Genomic DNA, 15,363 nt, shown 5'->3' with positions numbered 1-15,363 from the left:
AGATCTAGACCCTTAAATCTATTTCTCACTTCCACTGTATAATCATAAGGGATTTTATTTAGGTCATACCTGAATGGTCTAGCAGTTTTCCCTACTTTGTTCAATTTAAGTCTGAATTTGGCAATAAAGACATCATGATCTGAGCCACAGTCAGCTCCTGGTCTTGTATTTGTTGACTGTATAGAGCTTCTCCATCTTTGGCTGCATAGAATATAATCAATCTGATTTCGGTGTTGACCATCTGGTGATGTCCATGTGTGGAGTCTTCTCTTGTGTTGTTGGAAGAGGGTGTTTGCTATGACCAGTGCATTTTCTTGGCAAAACTCTATTAGCCTTTGCCCTGCTTCATTACTCATTCCAAGGCCAAATTTGCCTGTTACTCCAGGTGTTTCTTGACTTCTTACTTTTGCATTCCAGTCCCCTATAATGAAAGGGACATCTTTTTTGGGTGTTAGTTCTAAAATGTCTTGTAGGTCTTCATAAAACCGTTCAACTTCAGCTTCTGCAACGTTACTGGTTGCGGCATAGACTTGGATAACTGTGATATTGAATGGTTTGCCTTGGAGATGAACAGAGATCATTCTGTCATTTTTGAGATTGCATCCAAGTACTGTATTTCAGACTCTTTTGTTGACCATGATAGCTACTCCATTTCTTCTGAGGAATTCCTGCCCACAGTAGTAGATATAATGGCCATCTGAGTTAAATTCACCCATTCCACTCCATTTTAGTTTGCTAATTCCTAGAATGTCGACGTTCACCCTTGCCATCTCGTTTGACCACTTCCAATTTGCCTTGATTCATGGAGCTGGCATTCCAGGTTCCTATGCAATATTGCTCTTTACAGCATCGGATCTTGCTTCTATCACCAGTCACATCCACAACTGGGTATTGTTTTTGCTTTGGCTCCATCCCTTCATTCTTTCTGTATTCATTTCTCCTCTGATCTCCAGTAGCATATTGGGCACATAATGACCTGGGGAGTTCCTCTTTTGGTATCCTATCATATTGTCTTTTCATACTGTTCATGGGGTTCTCAAGGCAAGAATACTGAAGTGGCTTGCCATTCCCCTCTCCAGTTAACCACATTCTATCAGACCTCTCCACCATGACCCGCCCATCTTTGGTTGCCCTGCAGGCATGGCTTGGTTTCATTGAGTTAGACAAGGCTGTGGTCTTAGTGTGATTAGATTGACTAGTTTTCTGTGAGTGTATTTTCAGTGTGTCTGCCCTCTGATGCCCTCTTGCAACACCTACCATCTTACTTGGGTTTCTCTTACCTTGGACATGGGGGTATCTCTTCACGGCTGCTCCAGCAAAGCACAGCCGCTGCTCCTTACCTTGGAGGAGGGGTATCCCTTACCACCACCATTCCTGACCTTCAACATGGGATAGCTCCTCTAGGCCCTCCTGCGTCTGCGTAGCCACCACTCCTTGGGTTGCTCCTATGTGCTCTACAGTAGGTCCTAATTAGTTACCTATTTTATATATAGTAGTGTGTATATGTCAATCCCAGTCTCCCAAATTATCCCTCCCCAACCCCTGCTGTTTTCCCCCCGTGATCACAAGATGTGATCTATCCTGGAGATGTTCCATGTGTACTTGAGAAGTAAGTGTATTCTGTTGCTTCTGGGTGGAATGTCCTATAACTGTGAATTAAGTCTGTCTGGTCTAATGTGTCACTTAAGACTGTTTCCTTATAGATTTTCTGTCTGATCTGTCCATTGGTATAAGTAGGGGTGTTAAAGCCCACCACTATTATTGTATTACTGTTGATTTCCCCTTTTATGGCTGTTAGCATTTGTCTTATATATTGAGTTACTCCTATGTTGGATGCATATATATTTACAATTGTTATATCTTCTTCTGGATTGATCCCTCAATTGTTATGTAATGTCCTTCTCTGTCTCTTGTAACAGGCTTAAAAGTCTATTTGTTCTGATATGAATATTGCTATTCCAGCTTTATTTTGGTTTCCATTTCCATGAAAAACCTTTTTTGCCCCCTCACTTTCAGTCTGTATGTGTCCCTAGATCTAAAGTGGGACTCTCATAAACAGCATATATATGGGCCTTGTTTTGTATCCATTCAGCAAGTCTGTCTTTTTGGATGGAGCATTTAATCCATTTACATTTAAGGTAATTATCAACAGGTATGTTTCTATTGTTTTGGACTTGTTTCTGTAGGTCTAATTTCTTCCCTTCCTCTTTTGTTCTCTTGAGATTTGATAACTATCATTGGTGTTGTGTTTAACAAAATTTTTAAAATCTTTCCTCTTTTGATTCTTGGATCCAGTTATTCCACTGATGAGAAAAATACTTAGTCACAAAGCAGAGTTTTATACACAAAGATGTTCACCATATTATTTATAATAGCAAACAAAGTCAATTAGCTAAACATCTAAATATAGCAAAATAAACAAATTGGCAAACACTCCATGAAAGACATATTAGCCAGACTTTTAAAATTTCATATGCTAAGAATGCTGTTCACTTTACCCAAAGTTCTCTTAGAAGAAGATATCTGTATCACTATTTGTGTGCTTGGTGGTAGGGGGAGGGGATTAAAAAAAAAACATCTAGAACATGTTTTCCTTAACCTAGAACCTATTAATAGATCTAGACATTCAATGAGCCTTCTGAATTTTATGTAAAATTCTCTTTTTACAGGTAGTGTATATGCTATATAGTAAATTTTATGTCCATGTCTATGACCCCTTCAACAAATTAAGCACTAGTGTTTGGAATCACCTCTTAAGTTCAGATTGATGTATTGTGAGTAAATTAGTTATAGACTCATGTATGAAGAGAAGACAAAATAATCTGATATCTAGGCATGTCACTCAGACTCATATAGAGATGAGCAACCTATTCCCTGTGGGACAAACCTGGCCATGTTTCTTTTTGTATGACCCATAGGTAGAACTTTAAAAAGTATTTTTAAAGAGTTTGGGCAGGGGTTGGGTGATAGGAATAAGGAAGAAAACGATATGAGACAAAGATCATATGTAGCCTGCAAAACTTAAAAATATATTCTGATCCTTTACAGAAAAAGTTTGCCAACCTCTGTATTTAGAACACTGCTGAATTGCAGATAAATTTCAATAGAAAATCTCAAGCCTGTCCTTGAGTTTTCCAGAGAAAATGAAACTTAACACAATTTTTCTCAAAATCCATTGAACTAGTTGAGTGACTGGCAAATGGTATTAAAGATTACTGAATTGAATTGTCTGAAGTTGAATTTTCCCAACATTAAGTTCATTGAATCTTAGGTTGAAAAACAAAAGGGAGATAATATGAATATTCATGATATTATGAATATTCATTCTTTGGGCTTCCCAGGTGGCACTAGTGGTATAAAGAATCCACCTGCCAATGCAGGAGACACAAGAGTCACAGGTTCAACCCCTGGGTCAGGAAGATACCCTGGAGTAAGAAATGGAAACCCACTCCAGTGTTCTTGCCTGAAAAACCCCATGGACAGGGAAGCCTGGCGGGCTACATTCATGGGTGTGCAAACAGTTGGACATGATTGAGCAGCTGAGCACTGCTACTGCTAAGTTGCTTCAGTCGTGTCCTACTCTGTGTGACCACATGGATGGCAGCCCACCAGGCTTCCCCGTCCCTGGGATTCTCTAGGCAAGAACACTGGAGTGGGTTGCCATTTCCTTCTCCAATGCATGAAAGTGAAAAGTCAAAGTGAAGTCACTCAGTCGTGTCTGACTCTTAGCGACCCCATGGACTGAAGCCCACCAGGCTCCTCTATCCATGGGATTTTCCAGGCAAGAGTACTAGAGTGGGGTACAAATAGGAATCAGTGTAAAACCAAACTAAGTCTTTGATATAAACCTACTAGAACCTTTATTAGGTAAGAATGTTCAAGGCTAATTCAGTTCAGTTCAGTTCAGTCGCTCAGTTATGTCCGACTCTTTGTGATCCCCATGAACTGCAGCACTCAAGGCTTGCCTGTCCATCACCAACTCCCAGAGACTGCTCAAACTCATGTCCATTGAGTCGGTGATGCTGTCCCATCATCTCATCCTCTGTCATCCCCTTCTCCTCCTGGTTATTATATACAACTAAAAAAAACAAAATTTTATTTATATTTAAATATTGCATAATGTAGACTAATTTAGGACTTAGCAAGGAATTTGAACCTAATAAAATATCTGGAAATACTTGAGTGTTCTAGTTCCACAGATTACTGTTGGTGTTTCTTTGCATTCCTGGTTTTGGGGTCAAGGATTAGCTTGGCTCAAATACCTTATTTGATAGGTCTTCACTGATGCACTAAAATTAATGAGGCTCTCCTGTATTTGGCTAATGAAAGACCTTTGCAAAGCGTATAAGTTCTGCTCCACTTGTCAGATGAGACCAGAAGATTCCTAACAATTTCAAGAGGGAAAACAACATCATTTAGTGGTACAGTTTGAAGTGTATTTTAGGAGAAGGCAGTCTAGCAGAACACCATGGAAACTTTTGAGGCTACCACATACCAAGGGTTTTTCTGGGGTCTTTGTCAATTTATGGGTGAACCAGTGTGAACTAGTGGAAAGAAGATTAGAAAACTCAGACTCATTTCTCTATTTATATGAATTTGAGCAAACTACTATACTTCATTTTGCCTCAGTTTCCTTAAACATAAATTGAGAGGGGTGTTGGATGGGGCTCAGTGACTTAACATGATCTCTGCTCCTGGGTTCATTCTTGCATGGATAAGGCCCTATTCTGAGACCATGATTGGATCTCCTAGTAATTGGGGCCCCACATCCTGTTTTTATCTGACTCCAGACCAGGTCTGAGCTGTACCTATGCATCATTAGGAATCAGGGATGCCATCTATACATCAGTGCTGTGGTATTTCTTTAGCAGGCTGGCCTCCCTCACACCAACCCTAGAGAATGTTACATAATATGGCCCTACTCTATTGTATCTATCTGCTCTCAGTTCAGTTCAGTTCAGTCACTCAGTCGTGTCCAGCTCTTTGCGACCCCATGAACTGCAGCATGCCAGGCCTCCCTGTCCATCACCAACTCCCGGAATTCACCCAGACTCTTGTCTGTCGAGTCGATGATGCCATCCAGCCATCTCATCCTCTGTCATCCCCTTCTCCTCCTGCCCCCAATCCCTCCCAGCATCAGGGTCTTTTCCAAAGTCTGCTCTACTCCAGCCATTCTCTATTCAGACTTTACTTGAATTCTTCTGCAGATGTTAGATCATCAGTTGACGATTTAGTGATCATTCACATATCTAATCTAAATCTTGAAATCCCAAATAATCAGAACAATTTAACCAACATTCATTTTTGTTTCAGTAGTTACATACCAGGCTTCTGATGAGGTCCATTCTCATGCTTACCTCAGGAATAACAAAACTCATATCAACTTTTTTTTTTAATGTATAGTTGACTTACAGTGTTATGTTAATTTCTGTTATACAACTAAGTGATTCAGTTTTATATATATGTGTATATATATATACATATATACATTCTTTTTAATATACTCTTTTCCATTATATGGTTTATCATAGGATATTGAATATAGTCCTCTGTGCTATACACTTGGACCTTTTGTTTTATCCATTCTGTAAGTTATAAATTACATAATAACTTACATCTGCTAACCCAAACTTCCCCCCAACGCCCTCTCCCGTAGCAACCACAAGTTACTCTCTCTGTCTGAGTCTATTTCCGTTTCGTTGAAACGTTCATTTATGTCATATATTAGAATCCACATACAAATTATACCATATGATATTGTCTTTCTGACTTAGTATGATAATCTGTACTTGCATCCATGTTGCTGCAAATGGCATTATTTCATTCATTTTCATGGTTGTGTAGTATTTCATTACATATGTATATGTATACATATACACCACATCTTCCTTACCCATTCATCTGTTGATGGACATTTATATTAGTTCTTTGTTTTAGCTATTGTGAATAGTGATGCTATGAACATAGGAGTGCATATATCTTTTGAATTATAGTTTTATCCAGGAGTGGGATCACTGGATCATATAGCAATTCTGTTGCTAGTTTCCTGAGAAACCTCTATACTAATTTCCATAGTGGCTGCACCAACTTACATTTCCACCAACAGTGTAGGCATTTTCTTTTACTCTACACTCACTCCAGCATTTATTTGTAAACATTTTAGTGATGGCCATTCTGACCAGTATGATGTGATACCTCATTTCAGTTATGATTTTCATTTCTCTAATAATTATGTTGAACATTTTTCCATGTACCTATTGGCCATCTATAATTTTGATTAGGTCCCATTTGTTTATTTTTGTTTTTATTTCTTTTGCCTTGGGAAACTGACCTAAGAAAACATTGGTACAATATATGTTAGAATATTTTGCCTATGATCTCTTCTAGGAGTTTTATGGTGTCAAGTCTTGTGTTTAAGTCTTTAAACCATTTTGAGTTTATTTTTATGTTCAGGGAAAGGGAGTGTTAGGGGAAGCACACTGATTGAAACTGCCCACCATGGCCAGGCACCATAGTAACCATTTGCATGAGTTGTTTTATGACAGGAGATCCTGATAAGGAATACGGAACTAATAAGCCACCACCAACCGGAAGAGTTCGGGAAAGGTCTAAAGGAGACACCACGTGTCTGTCCCCTTCCCAGAATCCCTCTCGCTAGCATCCATCTTGGTTGAGCGATGCGTGCACCACCAGGAAAGACTCTGAATTAGAATGATTGGTCAAAGACCACCCGGAAACTAATCCCATCACTGTAAAACCTGACATTGTGAGCGACGCAGCAGAGCAGTTCTCCTGGGTTCCCTTACCCTACTGCTGTCCACCCGGGTGCCCTTTCCCAATAAAATCTCTTGCTTTGTCAGCACATGTGTCTCCTCAGACAATTCGTGTTAGACAAGAGCCCACTTTTGGGCCCTGGAAGGGGTCCTCCTTCCTGCAACAGGAGTGTTCTAACTTCATCAATTGACATGTAGTTGTCCAACTTTCCTGACACCACTTGTTGAACACACTGTCTTTCTCCCCTGTGTATTCTTGCCTCCTATGTTGATGATTAACTATAGGTGTGTGAACTTTTTTCTGGGCTCTCTATTCTGTTCAGCTGATCCATATATCTGTTTTTGTACAATACTATGCCATTTTGATAGAATCTATAATAGCTCTGTAGTATTGTCTGAAGTCTGAGAGGGTTATGCCTCCTGCTTTGCTCTTTTTCTTCAGGATTGCTTTGACAATTCTGGGTCTTTTGTGGTTCCATATCCATTTTAGGATTATTTCAAGTTCTGTGAAAAATGTCATGGGTAATTTGATAGGCATCACATTATATCTGTAGGGTGCTTTGGGTGGTGTGGCCATTTTAACGGTATTAATTCTTCCAATCCAAGAGTGTGAAAACCCCTATCAATTTACTGCCCCAGCCGACCAGACACACTGCACCAGACGGAATTTTTTCACCATACACTGAATTAACATTATATCAAGGTTACTTTATGCCAAAATATTGTTTCAAACCTTGGGATTAGTTACTCTACCCCATGACTGTCATTTTAGGTTATTCCACGTATTGTTAGTTCTTAAATACTCTCTTCACATTTTTCTATACTTCCCCAAAGCCCCTTCTTGGGTTCTCTATGCTGTTTCATTCAAGTCTGCATTTTTCTGGTGAACTAACTTGCCTGTATATGTGCTTACTTGGCTGTGCATCTCCTCTGATCTAACCACAGCTTGGCTAGGCCCTGAGAATTCTCCTTCCCCTCTATCTCAAACGAAGGACTATGGCATCAGCATCCTTCCCTCATCCCATGTTCCTCCAGATCTTTTTTCTTTATCTTTATGTAAAGTCATGTCACAATTGGAAATCTTACTTTACCTCCACACAGACCACATTAAATAACAACTGAAGTTTGTTGCTCTTAACTAGAGTGTCGCACTGGTAATCACTGTTCTACCAGGAGCTCAGATTAATAGTTTAATATTCCTTTGTTAACACAAATATAGGAATAAGAATCATTATAAGAATAATGAAGTTTGCTTAGCAAAACTTTAAAAACTAAAGAAGTTCTTAGAGGAGAAACTTAACACAAAGTTCTTAATGGTGAAAATCTGGAAACCATAAACTTTCATTTCAGCATATTCACCTCTTCCAAGACCACCTAGGCAGAATGCTTGAACATTAGAAGGGCTGCCAGGAAGTTTGGGTGGTAGCCAAGCAGGCAGCCAAGCTGAGATTCTAGGCCAGGAAAGATATCAATCAGGTCAAACCCGCCGGGCTGGTTTATGACTTCTGGAAACCTCCAAGGTTGATACACACTGGCCCTCAGATATAACCATACCAATTTTCCTTGCCTGGAAATTTGAGAGTTGGTCAAATTGTAACACTTATTTAGAGTAACTCACTTTACAGATGAAGAACTTGATTCATAAGGGGAGAAATGGCTTGTTCAGTATCACAGTCAGTATATGGTAGAGAGAAACTAAAACTCAAGTCACTTGCTGTCTCATTTGTTTTTGTGAAGCAACGTGATAAATTGAAACAAATTTTTAAAATACCACCAGAGGAGAAACAAAAATTACTTAATAATTAAAGAATGATAGCTCTATATTTTTATATAGTTTGTAATAAAATACATATTGATACATAAAATATACAAATAGTAAATTTGCTAAAAATAACAGGTTCATTGCAAAGAAAATTCAATATAATAAAATACTTAGGACTGAGATTATATGGTAAGAAATGTTGGTTTCCTGTTTGTGTTTACTTATTATATAAGATAAGCATGTACAAATACTAAGCCTTCACAACAGGGAATGATCCACATTAATCTAAATGTGTCCGATTGTTTAGCCATTATAAACAACTGAATCCACTGATTTTCTTTTCTTGAGAATATTTTTGAAATGCCTAGCTGTTTATTGTGCTATGGATGTAGTCACAGTTCTAATCTATAGTTCAGCTAAGTATATTGAGATGTTATATCAAAATCTAGAACTTAGGAAAGCATTTTTTTTTTAAGCAATTATCTTTGTCTCAAACATCTCTCAGTTGGGTGTGAGAGAGAGAGACATCAAATAGATCATTCCAGGATATGGCCATCATTCCTGGGAGGGTGTTATTATATAGTATGTAGGATTTGAATAGCTGCGGTTCTGCATGTGAGAACAGGCGACATCAAGGTGGGGGAAAAAAGGAATTTAATTACAGCCTGCCTTTTAAAATTCCAAAAGGAAAATATAAAGAAATGCATCTTACCCAGAGCACCCAAAAAGGCTTACAGGCATGTTAGATCATGAGATCACCATGGTGGAATTCAGTAAAGAGATGACTTCAGTTAATAAACAAAAGAAGAATCCTCTTCTTCCTACTGAGGGTATTTATTACCCTCCATGTTCTGATTCCCTTTCCCAGCCTTTTGGGAAGAGTGGAGGTGGGTGATTGGAACATGTTTATGTGTCTGAGAGGAGGATGTGAGCTCTGTTACTGGCACTTGTGGTGTGGGGGTTGAATTGGGACATGCAGTCACTTTTTGCTCATGAGTTCCTAGCAGCCTGACAGAGTGGAAAGAACAAGAGATTTAGAGCCAAGAAAAGTTCTACTAAAATAGTAGTCTTTTGACTCGAAGCACATTAAAATACTTGCCCAAGCTTCAGTTTCTTCATCTTTAAAGTAAGGAGAGCCACATCCATTGTGCAGGATCTCCAAAGGATAAAAATGGGATCTCGTATGGAAGGCATTTAGCCTTTAGTGGGCACTTATTTGTTCTCATGCTGCTTTCTCTCACTTTTGGGTCAATTAAATGACCATCCCTGTCCTCTGTCCCTCTGTCACTCAGAATGTCATGTCCACCATTACCAGTGCTCCTCAGCGCATGCTTAAAGGAAAACACAACTTGCCAAGTGCAGCCTTTGCCTGTGGAACTAGGTGTAGAATTTTGCAGGAACACTCAAGGCCTTGCCTAACCTGCCTTTCCCACCCCTTTCTCATTCCTCTCATTAAAAAGCCTCAACTTCATCCAGACATACCTGGGTACATGTGGATAGGCATATAGCAACCTTGCCACCTAGAATGCCCCTGTTTTTCTTCTCTACCCCTTCAACTTCTGCTCATTTCCTTAAAGTTCAGCTTATACACTCACTGCCTTCTGGAACATTCCCAAGTAATTCTGACTCATAGTGCTATGTCCTCCTTTGGAAATATGACATGTTTTGGCCATGACATTAATATAACAGATTCTCTTTCATACCCACATAATTCTCAGTTCTTTAATGTGTTAAGCCACTGTGGTTGTTGTTTAGTTGCTAAGTTGTCTCTGACTCTTTTGAGACTCCATGGACTGTAGTCTACCAGGCTCCTCTGTCCATGGGATTTCCCAGGCAAGAATACTGAAGTGGGTTGCCATTTCCTTCCCAGGGGATCTTCCCAACCCAGGGATCAAACTTGAATCTACTGCACTACAAGCAGATTCTTTACCACTGAGCCACCTGGAAAACCCCAAGCCTTCCTTAGGTGTTAGGTACCACCTTCCTGTGGTAGGTACCTTAAATACCTCTGGATTTTGCCACATGTGAGGCCTTTTCTCCCCAGTTAGATAAGTTTCTCAAGGTCAGGGTAACAGTTATTCATGCTATCCACAGGATGTGTGGAAGTGGCATGGTATAGAAAGAAGAAAAAATACAATATTTTCTTTGTAACAGGAGGCTTTTGAGTACACTGAGTATATTTAATTAAAATGATTCACATAATAAAAGCATGACTTTTCTCACCTCTAACTTCTTGGGGATATAATATATAGATCAATCGTAAAAGATTCAAATCTCTTATCTGCTGGTTCCTTAGTCACCATCTTCCCTTCCATGTGAGTGTGCATAGAATGAGATGAAAAGAAAAACAAAACCAAAAAACACTGGTACAATCTAGTCAAGTTTTGGCAAGTGGGTGTGCTCAGCACCCTTGTCAGTTTCCAGCACAGCATGAGGTCATGGGGAGCACTGGACTCAAAACACAGTTGAAACAGAGTAGATGGTGAATTTCTAGCCTGATGGCTCCCAAACCTATTCTTTCTTGGCCTCCCTTTGAAGTCCTGCAAAAACATAAGGTTGATGAAGGAATCCTTTCATGCTCCCCAGGCGTCAGGAAACCTACCATAACACCTCCCACATTCTGTGCCTTTTCAGAATCCGCCTAAGGAAAGCAGACACACACACATGCGCCCTAGAGTCCTCCACCACGGTGTGGGCCTTTCATTTCATAGTCCTCTTCAAAGTGTTATTTGTGAAGCTTAAAATATGTGAGCTTTCAGGGGGAGGAGACAAGTGCTCTGGAGAAAATAACACACCAGGATAAGCCACATCACATTGTTTCTTCTGGGACACATTTTGTTCTGGGAAAATGTCCTAATCACCTCTGAGTTTAGTGTTACTGTGTATATAACAGCACTGTGCCTGGAAAAATACAATGACATTTTGTGTGATGACATTGTAGTGAAATAATAGCTCTTCGGTACCATAAGCAGCAGATTGACATGCAACATCTATTAGAAATAGTGAGTGTTGAATATCTAATGTATTAAATAGCTCTGTGTACAGGATTGGTTTCATGGCAGGGGGGCAGATTTCATAACCTATGGTGTGATACAAATTTTAGCACAATTCCAATTGCTTTATCCCAATATGAAAAATAGACATGTGGCTTGTTAGGAAAACAGTACAAAACAGTATACAAAGCACAGTCTTGGGTCACAAAGACCTAAATACGGTTAAAAGCCCCATGATTTATGAGTACTGCACCTTTGGGTGAGTCACTTAGCTTCTCTGTATTTTAGTTTCCTATTTTACAAACAGGCAAAAGGAGAAGAGGGAGGCAGAGGATGTGATGGTTGGACGGCATCACCAACTCAACAGACATGAATTTGAGCAACCTCCGGGAGATAGTGAAGGACAGGGAAGCTTGGCATGCTGCAGTCCATGGGATTGCAAAGAGTCAGACATAACTTAGCAACTGAACAACAACAAATAATGTCTCTTTCATATAATTTTTCTCTTGTAATGGTGAAATCTAATAATATACAGCCCGTGAAATATGCTAAACAATTAATGGTCATCATTGTTCTTGTCATTGTCATGGTGCAATGATTAACAAATGTGCAGCATCTTACAGAACTGCTTCCCTAACATCTCTTTCTCACCAGCATTAAATCTACCCTTACACACAGGGAGAGCAAGACCATGGCAGGCCCTTAACATTCTCATGACTGTTAAAGGCACTTTGACTTTTCCTGCAGACTGCTGACAAAAATATAGAATGAGAAACATATAAGCTGTTAGGATTTATGTGCTATGAACATTCATGGTCTCAAGAAATCCATTTCCTTACTTTATAGGCAATTTTGTTTAATTACTGATACAATAACCTATAATCAAAACTTGAAACTCCAATCAGAAATTCCAATTTTTTTCCTTCAAACATTGTATATTAATTTTATATTACTGCTGTAACAAATGACAGCTGACTAAGTGGCAACACAAATTTTTTATCATAAAGTTCTGTCAATCAGAAATCTGACACAGGTCTCAGTGAACTAGAATATTTGCAGGGCTCCATTCCTTCTAGAAGTTCTAGGGTTAAGTCCATTTTCTTCCTTTTTAAATTTCTCTAAAAGCCACCCACATCCCTTGGCTCATGGCTCCATTCTTCTACCTTCAAAAGCAGCAACATTACTTCTCTGTGACCGTACTTCTGTTGTCATATTTCTTTCTCTAATCCCCTTCTGCCTCCCTCTTCCATGCTGAAGAACCCTTATGATTATGTTGAGCTCACATGGATGATCCAGGATAACCACTCTGTTTTAAGTCATCTAATTAGCAACTTAATTGTATATGCTTCCTTAATTTCCCTTTGCCATGTAATCTTACATGTTCATAAGTTCTAAGTATTAAGATAAGGACATTTTTGGGGTAGCTATTATTCTGCCTACTTAGTTTGGCATTAGATCTTTTTCCAAGAAAAAAAACAATCACAAAGAACCAAGTTTTGCCATCTACCCTCATAAACATAGAGAGAAGGCAATCTATACATTTAAGCATCAATTATGTGTCAGCCACTTTATATTTGTTAATTCAACCTCAGGACAAAACCTTTATGTGGACTAGAAGGATCTGCCTATTTCTCTCTCCCTATTTATCTAACACTAGTGTGGACCTTCATAGAACACACATAAATTCTGAGACTCCAAGAAAAAAAGAAAATGTTATGAAAGAACAGAAATCAGAGAGTTTGTGACTGACAAGGCTGAAAAACATTTAATTTGATATATTATTTCTAATATTTATCAATCAACATATATTTCCCTGTTCTAAATACTTTTTTTACTTTTATGTATGATTTCATTTCTTAACAGAACTTTAATTGACAGTATTATCTGTGTGTCAGAGAAAAAAAATTAATTTCCACAGTTAGGAACATTGTTCAAAGACACACACGCGTAGTTTGCAGAACTGAATTTGAACCCAGTTTGTGTGTGTGTTAGTCGTTCAGTCATGTCTGACTCTTTGCGATCCCATGGACTGTAGTCCCCCAGGTACCTCTGTCCATGGAATTTTCCAGGCAATAATGCTGGAGTGGGTTGCCAATTCCCTGCTCTAGGGAATCGTCCTGACCCAGGGATTGAACCTGAGTCTCCTGCTTTACAGGCAGATTCTTTACCGTCTGAGCCACCAAGGAAGCCCCTGAACCCAGTTGGCCTTGAAAATGCATTCGGAGAGAGAGCAAGGTGGCAGAGCAGGAAGACTCTGAGCTCACCTCCTCCCACAAACATGCCTGATAACACAGAGAATAACTTTCCCTGAGAATGACCTGAAGAGTAGTGGAACAGCTCTTCTGCAACCAATGATATAAAACACACACAGAGAGTGGTAGGAGAAGAGTAATGACTTAATTCAGATCCACACTCCCAGCAGGCAACCCACAAGCTCAAATTTCTCTAAAAAGTGAGGGATTCAGACCCTATACTGGGCATCCCAGTGCTGAGGTCCGGCACGAGGAAGAAGAGTGCCCTGATTGACTTTGAAAATCAGTGAGGCTTACTGGAAGCCTTCAGGAAATTGAGACTGCTCTTAAAGGCACACACAGACTTACTCTCTCCCAGTGCCAGTGCAGAGGTAGCAGACTAAAAAGTGCCTGGTGCTTTGTCTGGAATGCCTAGCTGCCCCAGCACTCCACTTATCCCATATCAGGCTTCTGTTCCAGTCCCTCAGCCCAAGGCAGTGACTTCCAGCATGCCCCAGGAGAAGCAGTGGTTCACATCAGGCTCCAGCTCTGGCCCCACCCACTGCCAAAGCAGTGGTCACCAGGAAGCCTTAAACTCCAGCCTGACCTAGGTGCTATCTCTAACCCCTTGCACCTCTTCCTGGATCCAAATAACACCCTCCAAGGCAAGGACCCTGGGACACTCCAGGAAAAGCCTCAGCCTATGCTTTTTTTAGCTCCAACTCTTCCAGAAGAGCCACTGGGCATATGCAGACTGCATACATAAGGATACTCCTTCAAGAACATAATAGATAACTGCTTTGTCTGATTTCACAGAGAAAGTGAAACAAAATAAGTAAGACAGAAATATATTCCAAACTAAAGAACAAGATAAAATCTAAGGGGAGGGGGACCTAATGAAACTGAGATAACTAATTTACTTGACAAAAAATTCAAAATGATAGTCATAAGAATTCTTACTGAAATCAGAATTGAGGAATGCAGTGAGAACTTTAAGAACTAGAAAATGCAAAAAAAGAATGGATCAAAGCTAAAGAGTACAATAATCTAAGTGAAAATCACATTAGAAAGAAGAAACAGCAAATTAGACAATCCAGAAGAACACATAAATGGACTGGAAGACAGGATAGTAGAAATCAGGACAGCAAAAAGAAATAATAATAATGAGGATAAGGGCCCACTGGGACAACATATAATATACTAAATTTTCATTATAGGATTCCAAGAAAGAGAAGAGAGACAGAAAGTGTTCCCTTACTTGAAGAAGAAATGCAGGTCTAGGAATCACAGAGAGTCCCACATAAGATGAATCCAAGGAGGCCCACACCAAGACATATCATAATTAAAATAGCAAAATTTTAAAGAGAAAATTTTAAAGGCAGCAAGAGCAAAACAGAAAGTCACATAGTAGGGAGCTTCCATAAAGCTATGTTTATTTTTCTTCAGAAATTTTATAGGCCAGAAGGGAGTGGAATGATTTATTTAAAGTTCTTAAAGAGGGGGGGAGAAACCTACAACCAATGGTATGACCCAGCAAGGTTATCATTCAGAATTGAAGAAGAGATAGTCCTTTTTCCAAAAAGACATGTAGATGGCCAGCCAGC

The sequence above is a fragment of the Oryx dammah genome, unplaced genomic scaffold, assembly GCF_014754425.2.
Source record: "Oryx dammah isolate SB20612 unplaced genomic scaffold, SCBI_Odam_1.1 HiC_scaffold_25, whole genome shotgun sequence".
Taxonomy (NCBI): Eukaryota; Metazoa; Chordata; class Mammalia; order Artiodactyla; family Bovidae; genus Oryx; species Oryx dammah.
Note: the sequence above shows the minus strand (reverse complement) of the source record.